This window comes from Martes martes (assembly GCF_963455335.1).
Source record: "Martes martes genome assembly, chromosome: 4".
Taxonomy (NCBI): Eukaryota; Metazoa; Chordata; class Mammalia; order Carnivora; family Mustelidae; genus Martes; species Martes martes.
In genome coordinates, this window is record NC_137891.1 from 66,723,405 (window position 1) to 66,745,176 (window position 21,772).

The following is a 21,772-nucleotide window of genomic DNA, read 5'->3' on the forward strand; positions in this document are numbered from 1 at the left end:
CTTTACCATTTTATTATTACTTCTGTGATTCTTCCATTGAAATCTACTTAGTGAAGCAAAACTTCCTTATTCAAATAACATTGTATCTTAAAGCTAAGCACACATCCAAAATGCTAATTTTATGTTTAAAAGTAATAATTCTCCCTAGCATAATTACTTATTATAGAAAAATAATTATCTCTTAATTGCATTGGCACTTATATAAATAGCAACTTGAAGATGGGAAAACTTGGAAATGTTACAAATAACCCACAGTACCTGTTCCTATAACTCCGATTCAGTGTTCTCAAAACAGGAGCAACTTGCTGTTTTTAACTGGTCTGGAAATAGATGTGCAAAGAAATAAAGGGAGGCAACAATGAAAGGAGCAATTCTGTACCTGTTCCACTGTTTCAAAGCAAAAGGCTACTCCTTTCCATTGTTCTCATCCAGAGTTAAGCAGGTCAGTGGAGTCAGATTACTTTTCCTTTGTTACTCTATCAGCCAATTCGTTATCCCTCTGGAAAACATAACAAAGGGAGAATAAAACATGTATGACAGTAAAGGTTGCCATTACAAGGTACCAAGTGATACCAAATGTTACATTAACTGTTGATCATGAGTCAGCTGGTGCTTGGATCAACCAAATGCTACCATGGAACTGCTTCCAGGTTTCTATCAGAACAACCGATTAAGAAAATATGCGGGAATAAAAAGTGTTGATGAGGATGTAGAAGGTAAGGAACTGTTGGTGGGAATGTAAATTGATACAGTCACTATGGAAAACAGTACAATATTTCCTCAAAAATTTAAAAATAGAAATACAATCCAATCATTCTACTTCTTGGTATTTACTCAAACAAAACAAAAACACTGATTCAAAAAGATGCATCCCATGCTTACTGCAGCATTATTTACAATAACCAAGATGTGGAAGCAACCTAAGTGTTCATCAGTAGATGAATGGACAAAGAAGATCTGAATGGAATATTACTTAGCCATAAAAAGGTAACAAAATCTTGCCATTTGTGACTACGTAGGTTGACCTAAAGGGTATTATGTTAAGTAGAATAAGTTAGAGAAAGACAAATACCATATGATTTCACTTATATGTGGAATCTAAAAAACAAAACTAAACCAGAAACAGATTCGTAAATACAAAAAACAAACTGATGGTTGTCAAAGGGGTGGAGAGTTCAGTGAAATAGGGAAAGGGAATTAATGGGTACAAACTTCCAATTGTAAAACAAGTCCCAGGATGAAGATTATAGCATAGGAAATATAGTCAATAATATTGCAATAACATCGTATGGTGACAGATGATAACTACACCTACCATTAGGACCGTTTCATAATGTATGTAATTGTTAATTCATTATGTTGTACATCTGAAATTAATATAGCATTGTATGACAACCATACTTCAACAATTAGAAAAATACTGGAAAGACCATGTAACATTAATAAAGAGGAGAGTTTAATTGCTCATTACATTAATCATTAATTGGTCATTAATTTTCATATCTAAACATTTTACTCGAATCTTGGTCAAGAGGCACCAAGTCCTAGGGATAAATGCAGTGATTTTAAGAATGAAGGAACCTCTTGTTAAAACAATGTCCTAACTTTCATATACAACAGAAAGTCACATGAAAGGACAATTCTTATGATTTTGAGTAAGATCCTATAACTGAAAATGTCTTAAATCAAATGAGATCGAGGTTACTCTGAATTTGGCACAATGGGGTCTGGTTCCTGAGGCTGAAGGCAGAATTTAAGTTGTGCCACTTAGCATAACAGGTAGCAAGCCTAGGTTATTTTATGTGAACATTTCAGAGCAGTTTTGTCTCTAGATAGCACTGGGTTTTTTGTTTTTGTTTTTGTTTTTTAGATATAGAGGAATAAAAAGCTATATCTCATAGATCCTGATTTCTAGTCAGAGTTTAGGAAGAAACCTATCATCATGCAGAGAAGTGTGGGGGAGGAGAGCTAAAAACATTTAGAATGAAAATAGTATCAGCTTAAAGGCAACATCCTTTGATGAAATGAAAAAGTTGCTATAATAATATGAAATTAGGGCTGACTGTTTTAAAAAAATTATAGCTTATGCTTCAAATTCAGTTTCATATTTTTAGGAACATTCATTATTTTTATATAATGAACCACATTATTTTTATATAATGAACCACTTCTTTTTTTAAAATTTTTTTTATTTTAATAAACATATAATGTATTTTTATCCCCAGGGGTACAGGTCTGTGAATCGCCAGGTTTACACATTTCACACCACTCATCATAGCACATACCCTCCCCAATGTCCATTTCCCCACCGCCCTCTCCCGTCCCCCCTCCCCCCAGCAACCCTCAGTCTGTTTTTTGAGATTGAGTCTTTTATGGTTTGTCTCCCTCCCAATCCCATCTTTTCATTTTTTCTTTTCCTACCTCCCCCCAACCCCCCCCCCCGCCTTGCATCTCCACTTCCTCATATCAAAGAGATCATATGATAGTTGTTTTTCTCCAATTGACTTATTTCGCTAAGCATAATACCCTCTAGTTCCATCCACGTCGTCGCAAATGGCAAGATTTCATGTCTTTTGATGGCTGCATAGTATTCCACTGTGTATATATACCACATCTTCTTTACCCATTCATCTGTTGATGGACATCTAGGCTCATTCCACAGTTTGGCTATTGTGGACATTGCTGCTATAAACATTCGGGTGCACGTGCCCCTTCGGAGCACAACGTTTGTATCTTTAGGATATATACCCAGTAGTGCAATTGCTGGGCCATAGGATAGCTCTATTTTCAGTTTTTTGAGGAACCTCCACACTGTTTTCCAGAATGGTTGCACCAGCTTGCATCCCACCAGCAGTGTAGGAGGGATCCCCTCTCTCCGCATCCTCACCAGCATGTCATTTCTTGACTTGTTAATTTTAGCCATTCTGACTGGTGTGAGGTGGTATCTCATTGTGGTTTTGATTTGTATTTCCCTGATGCCGAGGGATGTGGAGCATTTTTTCATGTGTCTGTTGGCCATCTGGATGTCTTCTTTGCAGAAATGTCTGTTCATGTCCTCTGCCCATTTCTTGACTGGATTATTTGTTCTTTGGGTATTGAGTTTGATAAGCTCTTTATAGATTTTGGATACTAGCCCTTTATCTGATATGTCGTTTGCAAATATCTTCTCCCATTCTGTCAGTTGTCTTTTGGTTTTGTTAACTGTTTCCTTTGCTGTGCAAAAGCTTTTGATCTTGATGAAGTCCCAATAGTTTATTTTTGCCCTTGCTTCCCTTGCCTTTGGCAATGTTCCTAGGAAGAAGTTGCTGCAGCTGAGGTCAAAGAGGTTGCTGCCTGCATTCTCCTCAAGGATTTTGATAGATTCCTTTCTCACATTGAGGTCCTTCATCCATTTGGAGTCTATTTTCCTGTGTGGTGTAAGGAAATAGTCCAATTTCATTTTTCTGCATGTGGCTGTCCAATTTTCCCAGCACCATTTGTTGAAGAGGCTGTCTTTTTTCCATTGGATATTCTTTCCTGCTTTGTCAAAGATTAGTTGACCATAGAGTTGAGGGTCTATTTCTGGGCTCTCTATTCTGTTCCATTGGTCTATATGTCTGTTTTTGTGCCAGTACCATACTGTCTTGATGATAACAGCTTTGTAATAGAGCTTGAAGTCTGGAATTGTGATGCCACCGACTTTGGCTTTCTTTTTCAATATTCCTTTGGCTATTCGAGGCCTTTTCTGGTTCCATATAAATTTTAGGATTATTTTTTCTATTTCTTAAAAAAAAAGGATGGGATTTTGATAGGGATTGCATTAAATGTGTAGATTGCTTTAGGTAGAATAGACATTTTCACAATATTTGTTCTTCCAATCCATGAGCATGGAATATTTTTCCATTTCTTTGTGTCTTCCTCAATTTCTTTCATGAGTACTTTATAGTTTTCTGAGTATAGATTCTTTGCCTCTTTGGTTAGATTTATTTCTAGGTATCTTATGGTTTTGGGTGCGATTGTAAATGGGACTGACTCCTCAATTTCTCTTTCTTCTGTCTTGTTAGTGTAAAGAAATGCGACTGATTTCTGTGCATTGACTTTATATCCTCACACTTTACTGAATTCCTGTATGAGTTCTAGCAGTTTTGGAGTGGAGCCTTTTGGGTTTTCCACATATAGTATCATATCATCTGCAAAGAGTGATAGTTTGACTTCTTCTTTGCCAATTTGGATGCCTTTAATTTCTTTTTGTTGTCTGATTGCTGAGGCTAGGACTTCTAGTACTATGTTGAACAGCAGTGGTGATAACGGACATCCCTGCCGTGTTCCTGACCTTAGTGGAAAAGCTTTCAGTTTTTCTCCATTGGGAATGATATTTGCGGTGGGTTTTTCAAAGATGACTTTGATAATATTGAGGTATGTGCCTTCTATCCCTACGCTTTGAAGAGTTTTAATCAGGAAGGGATGCTGCACTTTGTCAAATGCTTTTTCAGCATCTATTGAGAGTATCATATGGTTCTTACTCTTTCTTTTATTAATGTATTTTATCACATTGATTGATTTGTGGATGTTGAACCAACCTTGCAGCCCTGGAATAAATCCCACTTGGTCGTGGTGAATAATCCTTTTAATGTACTGTTGGATCCTATTGGCCAGTATCTTGGTGAGAATTTTCGCATCTGTGTTCATCAAGGATATGGGTCTGTAATTCTCTTTTTTGGTGAGATCCTTGTCTGGTTTTGGGATCGAGGTGATGCTGGCCTCATAGAATGAGTTTGGAAGTTTTCCTTCCATTTCTATTTTTTGGAACAGTTTCAGGAGAATAGGAATTAATTCTTCTTTAAATGTTTGGTAGAATTCCCCTGGGAAGCCATCTGGTCCTGGACTTTTGTTTGTTGGGAGATTTTTGATGACTGTTTCAATCTCCTTACTGGTTATGGGTCTGTTCAGGTTATCTATTTCTTCCTGGTTCAGTTGTGGTAGTTTATATGTCTCTAGAAATGTATCCATTTCTTCCAGATTGTCAAATTTGTTGGTGTAGAGTTGCTCGTAGTATGTTCTTATAATTATTTGTATTTCTTTGGTGTTGGTTGTGATCTCTCCTCTTTCATTCATGATTTTATTTATTTGGGTCCTTTCTCTTTTCTTTTTGATAAGTCTGGTTCCGCTCCTCAGTGTGCCCTCAGAGAAAAGCGCCGAACCGCCCTGCCTCCCTGGCCTGCATTCGCGCCTTGAGGAAAGCAGTCAGTTGCTGGAACCTGGAGAAAAGCGCCCAGTTGCTTCCGTCTCCGTGGCCTCCGGCCGTGCTCCGAGCCCACCCAGCCTGCAACCGGCACAAGGTAACCCTGGGCTGAGAGCTCAGTCCTCGTCTCTGTCGGTGTAGCTGGCTTCCCCGCTCCAATACCTGCGAGCTCCGCGACCCTCAGACACCCCTGGTCCTTCCGTGACCCCGCGGGACCTGGGGTTATGCTGACCCCGCCTGGGTTTCCCCCCGGTTTAGCCCCTGGGGCGATGTCTCCCAGTGAAGCAGACTTTTAAAAGTCTCGATTTTGTGCTCCGTTGCTCTGCCGCTTGCCGGGAGCCAGCCCCTCCCCCTGGGGTCTATCTTCCCGTCGCTTTGGATTCACTTCTCCGCAGGTCCTACCTTTCAGAAAGTGGTCGATTTTCTGTTTCTAGAATTGTTGCTCTTCTTCTCTTCGATTTCCCATTGGATTTGTAGGTGTTCACAATGGTTAGATAAGCTATCTAGCTGATCTCCTGCTACCCGATGTCGTCTCAGCCTGCTACTTCTCTGCCATCTTGACTCCTCCCCCATAATGAACCACTTCTTAAGTCTTCTTCATCCTTACTTTTTAATCTTTAAATGTGTTGCATAAGCCATGAGTTTGAAAATTGTCTAAGTATTGCAATACTTCTATGTGAAGTAGAACTGTATCTGTGTCTCAAAGAGAAAACACACAGCTTCTTATTCATCTAGTCCTTCAGCTATTAGTCACCTACTAGGTCCAGGCACTGGGCTCAAGGCTAGAAATATACTGGTAAACAAAATCAAATGTAAACTTTCAGTCTGAGATCAGAGTTGCAGTCTACCAAGAAAGGCAGGTATTAATCAAATGATCACTCAGATAAGTACATAAATGAAGCTTAGGAGAGATGTTCCAATACCATATACAACCGTGTAACAGAGCAGAGAAAGCTTCCCTGAACAAAAATAACCAAGCAGAGCTCTGAAAAGAGCTAGAGGAAGGGGTGCTGGTAGAAGCAAAACATATTCTGAGCAGTTGGAAGAGTACATTCCATTGAACATACCTGTTCCACGGTGCTTAAATTGGGGAAATAAAAGAAATATGCAGACATATGCTCTCATACATAGGATTTCAGATATATGGCTTCTGATGTATCATCTAAAGATAGAGCCAGAGATTAATGGGATCATATTCCACTTAACCAGATGAGAATTTCCAGAAGCAGTGTATTTCAAGTGATATTTGTAAAAGGAAAGAAGTAATGGCAAGCACACAAATAATTCCTCAATATGAAATGCACTAAGTGTATGGTAAAAGCATTGCCAATTGAATCATTCAAGTTTAAAGAGGAGAGCTTAGGAGATATTCCAAGATTGAGCAAAAGTTGCTCTCTCTGGGAGGTAGAAAATTAGAGAGAGAACCATATATGGTGGGGAGGGAGTAGTTTACATGCCAGTTTTCCCTGTGTTTTCTGTTTATGAGGTCTTTGCCATTCCCTTAGGCACTCCTAGGGACCTTTTATGCTCCTCTTTCTGTTGCTGTATAGAGTTAGGCTTATTATAAGAAATGACTAGTACCGCAGCACAGAAGCTGCAGCATGTACCAGAGGAATTTGGATATTCAACCAAAATAGTCTATCAGTCATGAAAATCAGAGTAAACAGTTTCATTTAAATTTCATATCTTGGCAGGTGCAGCTATCACTCATCTTTGAACATACAATATGGAAGAGCATGTAGTTCCCCCACAAATCCTATTCAAAACAGTCTAACAGGATGAACAGAGGCAATATTAGCAACATTGTTACTATTTTACTACCTCTCTACATTGTGTTAGCATTACAATGTATGGAGTTTGGGTTATCCTTCTGTAAATTTCAAAGGGAAGAGTCTTTTGGGCAAGCTTCCTTCTGTTAAGTGAATTTAGAAAGGAAAAAAAGCAGGTGCTTTCTTGATTGTGTAAAATGAAGAGGCTATTGGCTACCACACCAGTGACATCTCAGACAGAGCAATCATGGCATTTCTCTGTAAAATCAGATTTTTATATATGGTCTAGAAAAACAAATTATTTAATTCCTATCATGTTTCATATTTTTCCAAAGTTAAAAAATGTCCCTTTTAAAGAGAAGTTACAAAGGGATGGTATTTTAAATCTGTATTTTAAATCTGTGCTAAATCTATATGTACGTAGAAAGTGTGAGAATATAGAATATAGAATATATAGAATATAGAATATATATATAGAATATATATAGAATATAGAATATAGAATCATAGAAGGCTAAAGAGGAAGAAGAAGTCGTTCTAGAATTGCTCAGAAAGATTTTTAAGAATTCTGTTGCCCAAGCCCTGCTAGATTATCCCAAAGCAAAATCTCTGAGTTATCCTGAAGTAAAATCTCAGAGTGGGGCAAGGCTCAGGCATTTTTAGGGTTCCAGATGGTTCTAAAGAGCTGAGCAGGTTGAGAGCCACTGTTCATCACTTCTTTTATTCACTAGATCTCATGGACAGAGACGTCTCGCTTAAGCAACAGAACATGTCTGCCAACCAAGCAGCTCTCTGGAGGAATTTTTCACTACTTGGTTTCCTAAGAAAACATTTACTAAAGATAATTGCATCTGTGTTATTAAACACAAAATAGAATTTGACTTTGCCTAATTTAACTTAGGAAAGACTATCCAAAAACAACATTCCTGTTTCTTAGACTGTAAGTCACTATAAGCCTGTGTCTTCTCTGTAAAAAGAAATAGGAACCTTTCTATTTCTCAGACCTTTTATCAAAGTCTGCTACGGCGTGCCAAGATTACACCAGGAATTTTTATAAACATAGATCTAATGATTGTCTTCTCGGGTTGGGATTTAGGCAACTGTTAAGAAGTTACTCTCTTCCTACCCCCTAAAATAAGAGCAGAGTAGACTGGAAGTCTCCAAGAATTTGAATGGGCATTCCTGGTAGATTTCATCTGAAATCTCTTAATTCATTAGTAGGTAGAGTCAGTTGCACCGCAAAGGGAAATTGTTCCCCTGCTGTCACACTGTGCAGAGCACTACAGTGGAAATTGTGAGGTTCAGAGGTGGTGACGATGATGATGACGTCATGATGATAGTAACTAACACGTGTTAACTAGGTTAGTTAACTAGATTAGCTCGTTGAAATCCTACAAAAGTATAAGGTGGTACTTTCACATCCTTATTTTACAGAGGAGGAGTGTAAAATTATTTGAGAGAGGAGAGGTTAAATGAATTGCCCAAGGTCGCCAACCAGTAAGCAGTAGACCCAGGTTTTGAAACTGGCTGGCCGTTCCCTAGTCTAAGCTCGCACTTCAGAGTTTTGCTTCAGAAGCTTACCGCCTAATTGCAGGGGACTACTGCCTGTGATAGTCCCTTGCTTATCAACCTGTGACTGAGCCAGATAGTGTATGTGGGAAAGCTCAAGAAAAAAAAAAATTGTTGGAATAACGACAAACAAGGAACTACCATAAGCACATTCATTCATGAGGTCTACCTTGCAGTTCAGGGTCAAGGACAGTATCTAGTTAAGTAAGCTCTGAGTCTGAGACCTGTGTTACTGGGGGGAAAAAAAAAAGAATTGACCAAGACTTGTCCCCTGATCAGGGAACGCAGTATATATTTCACAGGTGTGAAGCTTAAACACCTTGTCACTTACTTACAGTAAGCCATTGCTGTAATAATCAAGGAGGCTTCCCATCCAACAGAAGTGTTTCTTTGACAAAATGTCTGTAATCTGACCCTTGATCCTTGTTTTTACCAATAGTTTTTCTCTGTTCGCAGTAGCCCAAGGTGTTCCTTATGTTAATTAGCTGAAAAAACGTAGAAGGCAAAAACTTTTGCTCAAGGCAAAAGACCTTCATGACAGGGTTTCCAGTATAAGGGGATTGTTCTACAAATTGTCGTCTGAATGTAGCTAAACAGCCTATGAAAACAGTACATGGAAAGCAATATAGTTTTCATCCCTATTTGTTTGGCATTTAAGTGGTAGTTTAATAACAGTACTGACCTAACATATATCTTTATCTTAACTCTAATGAAGCCCCCTTTCATGAGAAGCCTCACCCAGGAATGCAAGCTGGTGCAACCACTCTGGAAAACAGCATGGAGGTTCCTCAAAAAGTTGAAAATAGAGCTACCCTATGATCCAGCAATTGCACTACTGGGTATTTACCCTAAAGATACAAATTAGTGATCCGAAGGGGCATGTGTACCTGAATGTTTATAGCAGCAATGTCCACAATAGCCAAACTATGGAAAGAACCTAGATGTCCATTGACAGATGAATGGATAAAGAAGATGTGGTATATATATACAATGGAATACTATGCAGCCATCAAAAGAAATGAAATCTTGCCATTTGCGATGACGTGGATGGAAGTAGAGGGTATTATGCTTAGCGAAATAAGTCAATTGGAGAAAGACAACTATCATATGATCTCCCTGATATAAGGAAGCAGAGATGCAACATGGGTGGTTGGGGGTTAGGAAAAGAATAAATGAAACAAGATGGGATTGGGAGGGAGACAAACCATAAGAGACTCTTAATGTCACAAAACAAACTGAGGGTGGCCAGGGGGAGGGCGGTAGGGAGAGGGTGGTGGGATAATGGACATTGGGGAGGGTATGTGCTATGGTGTGTGCTGTGAAGTGTATAAACCTGGCAATTCACAGACCTGTACCCCTGGGGCTAATAATACATTATATGTTTATAAAAAAATTAAAAAAATTAATAAAAAAATTTTTTTAAAAGAAAGAAAAGCCTCACCCAGTCCAGGGAAAAGACAAACATTTGAAAGAGAAGGAATTGCTAAGGACGCCCTCTAGAGACCAGTAACTGCACTTATATCCCACCTGGTAATTTCTGAAGTATTTTCACTGGTCATTACAGCGTTTGATACTCAATGCTCATTTTTGGAAAGAGATAACAGGCTAAGGGTGGTCATATGACTTCCCCAAGCATGAACGTCAATGATGAGGGACAAAAAGCTGGAACTGAAGTGAACTCTAAGTGCCCTGCTTCCAAATTCTGTTGTTTTATATCCTTAAGTAGAAAGGCTGTATTGAGCAATATGATTGTAAATGACAAAGAGAATCTTTTCTTATTGGTGTACACAGCCAGACAGCCCCTGTGATGATCACAGGACTGGGAAGCAAAGCAATCCTCTGTGCCTTCTGGGTCCACTGCGCCAAGATTTTTGCACCAATTTCTACTGTCCAAAGTGAATCTTCTCATTGGTACATTTCATCTTATTCATCTGAAAAATGACAGTTACCTTGTGCCTTCTATTTTACATATACATTCTTCCCTCATTTTGTCAAACTTTTCCCTTTCAGCTGGCCCACTAAATTGCAACCAACCCATTATCACAATTTCTGGTCTACAAGACCTTCTTGTATCTTATATGGTAAATGGTACTTTGCTATTGACAACATACCAGACAAAACACGCCATTGCTAAGAACAATCTTGATCTCTGCTGAGTACCAGTGGAAGGTGCTCAGAAATGAATGACTAAAGCTTAGCTGTCTCTCCCAGAGGGTGAATGTGGACAAATCCCTTTCTGGATGAGTCATGTAATTGGGTGCAGATTTTTCTACAATTGCGCACACACATCCATGGGTTCCAGATATGCAAGGTTAGATGAGCACTGCTGGTGGTATCTCCTCCCTCCTGCCACCTAGGCAGGCATCTGTCCAAACTGGGCTCTCCCTTCAGGCCTCAGAGCTCCAAAGCCAAGTCCTCACCTAAATGTCGACCCAGTCACCGTTTCCCAGGGCTCTCACCACCACTCCCATAGGCAAGCCTCCCAGCCTCCCCAGTTCCTCCTCTACTCTACTCTGCAGCCCTACTCCTGTTCCTTCCAGACTCTTCAGTGAACGATAGAGTTTTCTGTGTTGTTCCAGAAACGATGCACATTCTGCCGGATGTCCTCACTATCAGAGGGCATTGGTAGGAGCTGGTATAAGACCACAGACACAGACTGGTCAGTGGCCACCATCGCCAGAGCCCTACTGCTGTCTGGGTAATAACTGTTAGGATCTCTGCATTCCCTCGATCCTCCTCACAGCATCTCCTCTCTGTCTTCTCCATTCTCTCAGGGCCAGACCTCACCTCCAGATACTAAGTAGAGCAATCCCACGGAACCAGTTTAAAAATGACTAGCCCTGGAAGTGACAAGCTGGGTCTCTATACAAGGTAGCTCTTACCGGGACACAGTCTAAACCCTCCCACAAAACTCACCAGAACTAGACAATCTCTGGATGGAGTGAGAGTGTGAGTGACAAGTGCTTGCTCACAAAGGAAGCAGCAACCTTGTCCAGCACCCATCTGCAGGTCTCCCTGCCCCAAGTCCCAGGGCTTGGACATCCAGTAAGTGGCTCAAAAGCCTTCTCTGTAACTTTATCAGAGGTCTGAACAAAATAGGCAAATGAGCAAATATTCAGCTCAGCATTTGTTCTCACATTAAAAACAAAGAAAGAAAGAAAGAAAAAATTTCATGGGTTCTCAGGATTTCAGTCCTGAAGCAAGGCACTGGCTGTTCAGTGTGGATGTATCGCCCTCTGGTGTTGGAACAGCAATGGACTGTAAACAACTTTCAACTTTGAAATATTCCTCATCCCAAATCACCTTTGATTTTCAGTATCCTTGATGCCTTTCCCTCAGCCACCTGAGATTCCCAGAATTATGAGAAAAACACTCAGGGAAGCATCAGGGTGGGGCAAGGCACCGCCCTTTTATTGCTTTCTTCCAAAGCCGAAGTTTTGCAATAATGTCAAGTAGTCAGTTGGGCGATTTCAATCACAACCTTACAAAAATTTGTGTTGAAGCTTCTGTCTGAAGGCAGAAACTTCAGGACAGTTGTTGAACTTCTGAGGTCCCGGACCCATCTACTGATTGGCTGGGCCAGGTCAGAAGATATAAGAGATCCAGGCAGCAAGTTCATGCTGAATAAATGCCTGCCAGCTTGGGTAGGGGGGTGGGGGAGGCAAAGGCCAAGAGACATTCTCTCTCCCTTGGGTATATTGAGGAAGTCCCCAGATGGCAGATCTTAGTCAAGTTTTCCTTGGCCAGCAAGATGGGGTGTTTTTATTTAAAGGCAAACACACAAAAATAAAATAAAGTTAAAAAACAATAAAGTGTGCAAGAAATTTTGAAAAAATAAATAAATAAAGGCAGACACACATTCCAAAATGGTTCTCCCAGCATCACATTTAGCAACTTTGATCCACAAGGCATGAGTTTACAACCTCTGGTTACCACCTAGAAGAGTAGGAGGCAACATGTCTCCACTTGAAAGCATCATACACAACACAAAGCGCCCAACAAGAAGGACAAGAGGATGGTACAGAAAATACATGCTGGAGGAGTAGGAGGGGAGGATCCCCCTGGGAACCAGAGCAAAGGGACCAGGGACCTTCCCTTTGCGGTTCACACTGGGGAACTTCCACTTGCTTTGTGCCCAAACTTGATAGCATAACAGAAACCTCAGTTTCCGAGCACTGCTGTAACAAGGTAGCACAAACAGGGTGACTTAGAAAAACCGAAGTGTATTCCCTCACAGTCCTAGAGGCTGGAAGTCTGCAATCAAGGTGTCAGCAGGTGGTGGTTCTTTCGGCAGCTCTGAGGGAGAGTCTGGATCACAACTTCCTCTTAGCTTCTGGAGTGGCAGACCATCTTTGAGGTACCTCCATTTCTGCTGCCATAGCAGTGGCGTTCTTCCCTGTGTCTGCATCTCAACATGGTGTTCTCTCTGTGTGTCTGTCTCTGAGTCTCCTCTTCTTATAAAGACGGCAGTCAAATTGGAATAAGGACCCACCCTACTCCTGTAGACCCCATGTTAACGTATCTTAACTACATCTGCGAAGACCCTGCTTCCAAACAAGGTCACAGTCCCAGGTCCGAGGGGTTTAACCAGATGTCTGTTAGTAAGGCAGCTAGACCCACAGCAACAGGACTATAAATTTTATAAATTTTTTATAGATTTGGAGTTTGTATTTAGGCCTCTTCAGTGGTGTCTTGGGAAATGTTTAACACTCAGAGAGATCTTCAGGCGAGAAAAAGCCCTAGTTCATAGTGTTTGCGGATTTTCATGGTGTAACTATTCCCTCCAGGCCGATTGCAAGCTGCCAACATGACATCCAGCTCGTAAAATTCCAGAGAATTTACCAATGTGTGGCTCTCATCCACTGGTACTAACTGGCTCCAGCATGCCACTGGGCCTGTTATATTAAAAAATGTCACAGGTTAAAAGGAGTTTTCCATTATAATTTGTTTTAAATATTTGCATATTGAGGCCAAGATATCCCTACAACTTTTGATAATCAAAACGTAAAATGGTTGATTTATATATAACTCATACCAGATTTTAAATTAAGCATGCCTCTGGGTCATTCTGTTTTCTGAGCCTCACTTACCCTGAAAGAGCTTCAGAATTTTCCTCACAGCCCTTCCACACACACTGCCCCCTACTTTTGATGTGTCTACCATCCATGTTTCTGTGTCTTCCCCTTCCCATTCCCAGATCTGACACCTCACATATTCTCTCAGGACTCTGGCACTCAGCTCTGTCTCCACGCCAAGTCCTGTCACCAACTTGGGGCCCTTCAGCTCCCAGGTGGTTTTCCAAGCCAGCACTCTTTCCCTCATGGCTTCTTGCCCTACTAGGATATCCTCCAGCTCTCAAACCTTGAACTCCAACCTCATACTCCAAGCCCATCACTGCCTACCTCACCAGCTAATTCCTCTCTGTACATAACATTTACATTTCACTCATACCTCCAGCTCCCCAAATCTATCAACCAAGTCCCTTTCTTCAACCCTTTCCCCATTCAATTTAGACTCTGGCATCACCATTGTAACTATTCCCTTGTCAACACCCCTAATTTCTTCCACCACTATAGCCGATAGTCAATTGCCCATTCACTGGTGAGGCAGATGTTGCCACCATAGGCCCATAGTCTCCAAACCCAGCTGCATCCCTGTCCCACATGCTTCTCTGTGTCCCAGAGGGCCCTAGTCTTTTTACTATGCTCCACCACCCTCCTCCAATCTCCTGCTTCACTTTCAGCAAAAGACATTATGAGTGCATCATAGGAAAAAGCTTAGAGAGCACTCTGTTGTTTACAAAGTATTTTCACATGGGTTCATTTAACCCACAGTGATTGGTACAGGTAGGCAGGGTATATGTTATTATTTCCATTTTACAAATCAAGAAACTGAGGTGCAGAGAACGTTCACATCAACATCAGATAATTATTAGCAGAACCTGATAGAAACACAGGTTTCCCAATTCCGAGAATCCCAGGTCAAGCAGTAAAGTCAGCTATTTGTCCAAGGGCACCAATAAGTCCTTGGCATCTGGGATGGGCACCCATGTCTCTGGGTACCTTCCAAAGTCTTTATGCCCCTCTAGAATGTGCTGCCTTCTCAGCTGCCTTATTGCTCTCAAAGTACCTAGAGTTCCTTTGCTCTCTCTTTAAAAATAAAAAGTAGATGACCTTGAATAAAATAAAATAAAAGTCTTATTTTTCTTTCTTTTGTGAGTTGTTACCACCAATGACTGTTTCCTTGTGTTAGTGTTTTTCTGGTAGGGAGTTCTCAGAGTTTTTGGTGAAACAAACCTGTTTACTCTCAGCTTCTGTCGTATGGTTCACAAGCTCTGGAAACACCAGCGATGAGATGGAGGGAGCCAGACCAGTGCTCTGATTTAGAAATGTCATCCCACGGACCCCAGATGCTTCCCTGTTGGCCTACACAGGTGGATCATGGGTGGATCCATGCACACTTACAAGCTGATTTTCTGTAAACACATGCTACAAGCCAAAGCCACTTCCATTGGGAATGGGGGCCATAGTGAGTCACTTCCTCCAATTCCAGACAGATAAGAATCTTAGCTCTCTCCTGGGCCTTCCAGGGAAGCATGAAAACCAAAGGCAATTTGCTTCTGTTGATAAAAATAAAAGGACCACCTTGTCCCAATTTTTCTGCCGATACTTGCTTTGTTCATGCTGCACCTATGTCATTGTGCATTGTTGTAAACAGAGGCAGACATGCAAAAGAAGTGCTGACACCCCTTGTCACCAGGTACAGACTGCATGTCTGCCCCTCATATGTTGCCTTGGAGATATGTTGCTTCCACTGTATTGGACTGAACCCCACTCCCATCAGAACTGATATCTACGCGGTATGCCAGAAACAGTGAACTGGGAGATGGATGATTTGGCTTCTAACTGTGATTGTGGGTAAGACATGCCTTCCCGATAGCCATTCCTGCTCTCTCAGACAAGGGGTTTGCTGTGGCTGCAGCTGACTCAGCAGCACTGTAGAGACTGCTTATGCTGTCAGCACGAAGAGCACTTCTGGAGAGCAACCCAGAAAGTGCTGTAGGAAGTCAGAATGGAGGAGTCGCCTTTGAATGAGTTTGATTTAGAGACTTACAGTAAGTTTGTCACTGGACAATGTTTCCTAAAAGGGCTAGAGGAGGTGGAAAGTGAGGAGCAGCAACATGTCAGGCCATGAGGAACAAACCAAATGAAGGGAAAGCCCAGGCCTGTTCCATGGGTGAATCAGCAGACAGCACACAGCTGTAGAATTATTCATTCACGCATGTTGTAAGCTGTTTTTATGGGCAAATTTGGGGGAGCATTATAGGATTTTGCTGGTCCATGGGAACCTTGAAGACAATGTGGGGCACTCTTGGTGGCTCTGAAGACAGTGGTTTAAGTGGGATATCTCACAGTCCCTGCCCTTGGCAGTCTACAGCCATGTCATCCTCACCCTTCCACGGGAGAGTAGACTGGTGGGAAGAACACAGGGTCATTGCAAACATTAAATGAAATTATTCATGCAAAGCCCAAGCACGTAGCTTTCAGTAAAGGGTAGCAACTGTTAATGTTCTGTGGATTACCTCAAAGGCAAAGGAACGTGGAGAACCTCCTGGTAGCTCCGAGTGGCACTCAAGTTTGGTATGTTCAGACACGTGGGGGGAAGAAAAAACCTGCTGCTGCTGCCCCTGAGCTTGGACCAACAGCTCATGCCTTCAGACATGTCCCACTGCTAAGGAGGGAGCACCTCCAGACTTATGGGGAATGCAGCAACAGTGCTGGGAGGCAACTACCACACAGGCTAAGCATACCAGATGGAATCATTTAGACCTAGGTTACAATCGTGGCTTTGCCACCTGACAGAACTTATTTTAATTCTCTGAACCTCAGTTTCCTCATCTCTAAAATGTGCAAACATTTGTTAAATAAATGTCTTCTGACCAAATATAAGTGACACTACTTTCTACGTGGCTCTTTATGACAATTACATAATTACTAAGCCTGCTGGTGGCATAAAGGATGTGATGGCTGATTTTATGTGTCAGCTAGACTGGGCCATGGAGTGCCTAGTGTCTGGCCAAAAACATTACCCCAGATATATCTGTGAGGGTGTTTTTGGATGAGATTAACATTTGAATCTGTAGGCTGAGTAAAACAGATTACTCTCCCTAGGTGGGTGGGCCTCATTCAATCAGTTGAAGGCTTGGATAAAAGAAAAAGGCTGACCCCCATGCAAAGAAGAGGAAATTTCCTTCTGCCAGGCTGTCTTGGGCTAGGACATTGGTTCTTTCCTGCCCTCAGACTGTAACTGAACCTTGGTGTTTCCTGGGTCTCTATCCTGCTGGCATTTGGACTAGAACTATACTATTGGCTCTCGTGGGTCTCTAGCATGCCAAATGAAGGTCTTAAGACTTGTCAGGCTCTATGATTGTGTGAGCCAATTCCTTATAATAAACCATGGATATAGATATGGATACAGATATAAACATGGCTAGATATCTCCTATTCGCTCTGCTTCTCTGGAGCACCCTAATACAGTAGGCGCTAAATACGAAAAAATTGTTTTTATGATTGTTATTTCTGTTAGTTTAGAACTTGGCAAGAAATGTTGTTGTCTTTATGTAAATTTGACTGAAATTATGTTTGAGAGATGGGGAAAATAGCAATAATGGCCTAAATAGCACTATTTGTGTGCTATTCAGAAGGTGTATTCGATCTAAAACAAGCACTTATTATAACATGTATGTAGGTATGTATCAAGATATAGATACATTATATATTATAATATAAATAAGGCTCCTGGGGTCACTTTATCTTTTCTGGTTTAGGCAATGACTTTGAGAAAGAAATATGTTGGACTCGGACAGCTATTTCAGGATACTGTCAAAGGACACAATTTGGGTTTCCGGTGATGACCCTGGCTACCAGACATTACACACCCTGAAAGGGACCCATTGAAGCCTTTGAGGGTTATCAGTGACCTGGCAGGTAGGAAACTTCTTCAAATCAAGACTTTCCTCTAAAATCTGAGTTGGAGAGAAGGAAAAGGTCAAATTAAAATTTATGCTGTGAAGAGTAATAGAGGATAAAATGTCCAATGATTCTTAGGAAAAAATAGTAGAGACTATCAGGAACAATACTTAGAGGTACAGGCACCTATTCACCAAGGTTTATTGAATACCTAGGTGACCTGGGAACTTGAACAGAGAGAGGGAGAGACGTATGCATAATACATACTTACACATGTTCATATATGCATAGAATATTTCTGGAGAGCATGTGAAATTTGTCTCAAGTCCCATGGAGGGAAAGGACTGGGGACTGGGAGAAGAGGGAGAATGGTTTTTCATAGCATAAAGTTTTATGATGTTTGAATTTTTGCTACATGCACGTATAACTTTTTAATTAAAACTCTATTTCCATTAAACTCTGCCTGGGGCAGGATCACAGATACTGAAAGGCCCACTTGCTTTGAGCAGCTGGCCACTGTCAATATTTAACACCCTACCTCAGCCGCCTTGCCTTTCTGTCTGTCCTACTGCAACCAGTATTCCCCTTCTAGCCATCTTCTACACCATCTCCAGTGTTCTCTTTGAAAAGTGTAAATTTACCTAAGCCAAGAAATCCTTGTTGCCCTTGTTTCCTACAATAGAAAGTCTGATCTGCTTAGTACGGCATTAGTGGGAAGTGATACTGCACGTAGTACTACTAGTATCATTCCTGGGCCTTCCAGAAGTCCGCCGCCTGTCACTATCCTAAACCAAACTCATCATCTTCCTGGTTTACCATGCCCTCCTGACAGTCCTTTCTGCGGTTTTTCTCCACTCTCACCTGTTCTCCAGACACTACATTGTTTTAAAATGCAAATAGTATCCTAACTCTCCCCTGCTTCTTCCCCTTTAAACTTGTAAACACTGTGGATGCCCGGCTGGCTCAGTTGGAAGAGCACACAACTCAATGTTGGGATTGTGAGTTCAAGCCTTGTATTGAATGTAGAGATTACTAAAAATCAAATAAACTTTATTTAAAGAGGAAAAAAAAAAACCCAAAACTGTACACTGATCTTAAGCTAAAATCCCAGCTCCTTAGCAGGGCAACCTTCTGCTTCTGTCTCCACTGCCATCTCTCTCCAATTCCTTATTCTCTCCTCAGATTCTATTTCCACTAATTACTATACACTGTTTAGTTCCTTGAAGGTACCATTCTCTCTTTTCTCTGAGTCTTTGCACATGCTATTTCCTATCGTAAGAAACTCTTCTACTCTTGGAGTGCCTGGGTGGTTCAGTTGGTTAAGCATCTGCTTTTGGCTTAGGTCATGATCCCAGGGTCCTGGGATCGAGTCCCACAGCAGCCTCCCTGCTCAGTGGGGAGACTGCTTCTCCCTCTATCTCTGTGATTCCACTCATTTTCATTCTCTCTCAAATAAATAATAAAATCTAAAGAAAGAGAAAGAAAGAAAAAGAGAGAGAGAATGAAAAACTCTTCTACTCTCTCCTCACTGGTCTTCCAACCCCACCTTGCTCACTCCTTCAGCATGAAGGGTCGTAAAAATAAGAGAGTGTCATAAGAAAATTATAAATAACTGAGGAAGAAAAAGTCACCCATTTAGGAAGAATCCTGTAGGAGTTCAGCTAACAGAAGGGAGATGTATGGAGTGTCTGGGTGGTACAGTTGGTTAAGCACTCTGACTCTTGGTTTTGGCTCAGATTGTGATCTCAGGGTTGTAAGGTCAAGCCCTGTGTCAGCCTTCATGCTCAGTGCAGAGTCCGCTCGAGACTCTATCTCCCTCTCCCTCTGCCCCTCCCCCCCCAAAAAAAAAATCTTGAGGAGGAGGAGGAGGAGGAGGAGCAAAAGGAGGAGGAAAGAGCTGTAGAGCCCTATGAGTAACACCATTGATGAAAGAAAGGGCTGGGCAGGCTGGACAATGGAAAGAATAGAGGTCCCTCTAATGAATAAAATGGGGAGGGCAAGTGAATGGGTGGCAGAAGGGTGAGATTAGAGAAGGTGAAAGACCTTGAAAGCCAAGATAGAGTTTGATCTTCATTTTTTAAACAATGGGAAAACTTGAACTGTTTTTAAACTGGCAAATGACTACCTCCAGTTCTTATATTAGAAAGATGTGAACAACAGAGTGCAGAGGAATGAAGCTGGGGAGATGGGTGATCTTAGGGAAAGAGGATGAGTGTGTGCCCCAGGGCAGCAGCAGGCAGAACTAGAAGGAAGCGATGGATTTGAAAGAGATGTGGAGATAACGTCCTGGGCTTGATGACCAAGTGAAGGGGAGGAGAGACCCAGGAATCAGAGCGCACTCACGACGCTAGCCAGAGTAACTGGGAATATGATGAGGTCATTGGCTGAGATGGGAATCACAAAAGGAGAGCAGATTTGGAGGAAGATAATGAATTAAGTTTGGAACATGTTGGACTTTGGGGTATAAGGTCAAGAAGCCCATGTCCATAATTAAAATCAGACACAACCCAGGGTACAGCGTGTGGAGCCTTTCACAGAAACCACCTGTTAGGGTTGGTTTCATGTTTTCTGGTGTGGCATGTTTCCATGTCTCCTGTTTTCCATATCCTGACGAGGTCATGTGAATTGTTTGCCTTGCATGCAGGGAAGGAGTTGTAAAAACACAGGGCAAGTGGAGATAAAGTCTGTAAGTGGGAGAAGATCTGTTGGGCCAGGGCTGAAATTTGCACTGGAAAATTGTTTTTATCTCCAAGCTTGTGTCAATCACTACTCTTTCTCTTCAAGTCCCAACTCTGCTGTGATGAGCAAACTGAACTCTCAGGACAATTTCACTTCTACTTTGCACTCAGCTCTGGGGGCACTCTGAAGCCACAGTGCAAACATTTTTCACATAGTTATGCAGTTCCTTTTTTGCTTTTGAACTCTTCACGGGTGTATATCATGTCTCCCAAGTCTTTTAATTCTTTAAAAGCCAAATTTATTCCCAACATGTAGTTTTTTTAATTGTCATATATTAAGTTTTAAAAAAACACAAAGTGAATTGAAACTGACACTGAATTCATCTGGGGAAGAAAGGAGAAAGGACAGTAACCACCTTAACAGGACAGAGTACATCAAGAGATAATGTGTCGGTTAGAGGTGTGAGATAGTATCAGTTCCTAACCTAGAAAGGAACCTATTCGAACACAAAAGAAATGCTCTCCCCCTCTTCTAATAATAATGACTTTGCATTCTAAATATGCTTAAAAGGAAGAGAGGAATACTGGTATTCTAATTATCAAGTAAGTTGTCTTCTCAACTGGCTAAAAAGTGTTTTTTTCAGGTGCCACCTTTGGCTTATGAGCAATATTGATAAAATACAGGATGTGTCCTTTATGGTTAATTATATTTAGTTGCACTAAACAGTGCAAGACTGAGGGTTAAGTCTTTAACTTCTTTTTAGTTCTTCCTTTTAGTTAGAGGTCCACTTGTGTGGCCATTGTGATGTTTGGGCAACTTAAAAGAAGGGTCTTAGTGATTCGGCTCATTACATAATTCCCGGGGCAGAGGAATGAAGGTGGGATAACCCCAGGTATTGCCAGTGAGCAGACTGTGCACTTGTCATTGATGGAGGAAGATGTATGTGGGGGCATTGGGGAGAAGAGATTTTTGTTGCTAGCTGATGAGTACCAGTAGGCTTCAGATCACAAAGATCTCTCTAGCTGCCTTGCCAGAAGCATCTGTCAGTCTACCATCAACATCACTATTTAATATGGAACCCCCCCCCCATTAGGATCACCCTTCAGCATGTATGGGAGCACTGGAAGAATGAGAACAACAACTCATAGCTTTCAACAGGGAGTGCAGTTAGCAGTAGGAAAGGAAGTGCTTCAAAAATGGATGTGAGACTACTCTTGGGAACAGCATGAAACATGACTCTGGAGGTTGGCAAAGACAAGGAGGAAAAGACACTGGAGTGATTGCCTCACAATCTTGCCAAGGGCTCCATTCCCACTCCTTTTAGAGCATACACCTTTCCCCTTCTGAGATTGCCCCAGGTACCAGGTGAACAGCAGGAAATCTCCTTTGCTCTGGTGGCAGCAATGTCTATTGGCTCTGTGTCACATTCCTTTCCAGACTTTACAGGCCTCGGGTTACAAAGGTCTTATTGCACAATTCTTAGGAGAATAGGCATGGAGGCTGGGCTGGGATAAAGAAAAGTCCTGTGTATGTCAGAGATCCAGGTGTGGCCAGATGCCAAAGCA

At 41.6% G+C, this 21,772-nt stretch overlaps 1 protein-coding gene across 1 annotated transcript in view; it reads right to left on the bottom strand.

The window, feature by feature from the left end:
• DNAJC5B (DnaJ heat shock protein family (Hsp40) member C5 beta) overlaps positions 1-21,772 on the bottom strand; it is a 114,029-nt gene that overhangs the window by 76,722 nt on the left and 15,535 nt on the right. The window contains exon 2 of the mRNA XM_080802171.1: positions 380-499. The gene's annotated coding sequence lies outside the window, so the exon portion shown is untranslated. The remainder of the gene's footprint in view (positions 1-379; positions 500-21,772) is intronic.